Below are 1970 nucleotides of genomic sequence, written 5' to 3'. Positions count from 1 at the left end.
TTTGGGAAAGCTACAAGTAAATACTTTGAAGTGTTAGGATTTCTAATGAGTTAAATGACTCCTTTTTGAAATTTGAGGACTGTCTGATATACGCTTGGATCTCTCTAGCTCAAAGCCAGAGTGTTTCTACAGCTGCAAACTTTTCACATATTTAAATTTCCTTGTACATTTGTGTACAGGCTAGTTTTTAATTATTATTATGAATTGTTATGTGAGGAAACTAGGTTATAATTATGAATTGTACCAAACTGTATGGTTACAGTCAAGCATTTGTCAATAACTCAAGCAATTCAAAGTGGTGGCATTTAACATCAGAGGAACTTCCACCAATAATTACTCTTCTTCTCCACCTCATTTGTATGCTGCAATTCTATTGGTTGAAATGAACTGGTGTGAAGGGCTTGTATGTGTGTCAAGAGTTCTTATTGGTAGATTTAATCTGCACAAAACAGAACACTGGATTGGCTCAGAGTTGAGATGCATTACTATATTAGTTGTATATATTTAAAAATATAACCAACCTAAGAAAACCCAGCAACCCACAGGAAGGGTACTTCTTTGTCCAAAATATAGCATGTGAGTATGTGTGAAACCTGTTATATCCATTTATACAGTTAGTATCTCTAGAGCCTAATATAGCAACAAAAACACAAAGTGGTAACACTGATTTATGTAACTGCCTAGCATCACATAGGAACTCTGTGGTCAAGCCAAGGACACGGTCAGAACAAGCTCTGGGAAACAAGACCAGTTATTACACCTTATGACCTGAGCAGTTATCCAAGAATTTGGGGTCTTGTCCAGTTAGAAGGAGAAACTGGTGATGGAGTCAGGTGTATGTTTGTAAATAAATAGGATTGCATCAAAGTCCTGTTTCCCTGAACACAGCAGGAATCAAATAAAGTGTGGAGAGGCAAGCAACATGACCTGAATAAAATTGGGACAGTGTATCTATTTTTGGTTTATCTATAGCACCTATCACTGTGGTATCTAAGAACTGAAAATCCTAAATCAGACTGTGACTCCAGGGAACCTCAGCTCCTTTGGGATTATTGAAGTTTGAAAGCCATTTAATTTTATCATTCTTGTGATGAAGGATTTTTTCCTCTCTCTGTGTGTTTCAATGTTCCATTCAAACTAATCCAGGAAAGAATCAGCTCTACCATTCCAAATTCACTCAGTTCAGTAGTTCCCTGAAATGAGGGTGTCTGGGAGGCAATAATGGGTATAACTGAACCCTGCGAGGCCAAAAGAATCTTCCCCAGAAAGGGAGGGGAAGACAGAAGGAAATGTGGGCTTGTGGGAGGGGCCAAGATGCAGGCAACCCCACTGGGGGCAGTGTTCACCATGAGGAAAAAGTAATTAACAAGAGGAAGGAGTTGTGTATAGGGATCAGGCCTCAACGGAGAACATACTTGGCTGACACCTATGGGGGTGTCAGGGCCCAGTGTCGGTTTAAGAAGGCCCAGAGTGAAATGGATTTTGACCATTTAGGATTTAAACCATGGACTCATGCGCAGATTGTATTGTTCTCAGACATGTTATAAAACAAAGTGTGGAGTAGCAAGCACCTCTTGTGGTAAATCTTACAGATTTCCAGATGGCTTTTGACAGCATACACAGAGACAGTCTTTGAAGAATTAGGGCATATTATGGAACACCAGCAAAAATAATTAGACTAATCAAGGATCGGTATGATAATGCTAAAAGCGCAATCTGAGGTGGTGACAACATCAGCCAACAATTTGCAGTGAAAACTGTAGTAAGGTAAGGGTGTATTATGTCCTCACTATTACTTGCACTTGTCATGGACTATGTCATGAAGAAAGTAACTGCAAAAGGCAACCAAGGAATTTTATGGACAAATGATAACACACAATTGGATGACCTTGTTTTTGCTGATGACATTGTCATGCTTAGTTCTTAAAGAAAAAAAAGATACAGCTTTTGGCAGATACAGCAAAGCAAGC

This window comes from Eretmochelys imbricata, chromosome 8 (assembly GCF_965152235.1).
Source record: "Eretmochelys imbricata isolate rEreImb1 chromosome 8, rEreImb1.hap1, whole genome shotgun sequence".
NCBI lineage: Eukaryota > Metazoa > Chordata > Testudines > Cheloniidae > Eretmochelys > Eretmochelys imbricata.
This window is presented reverse-complemented; position numbering follows the sequence as displayed.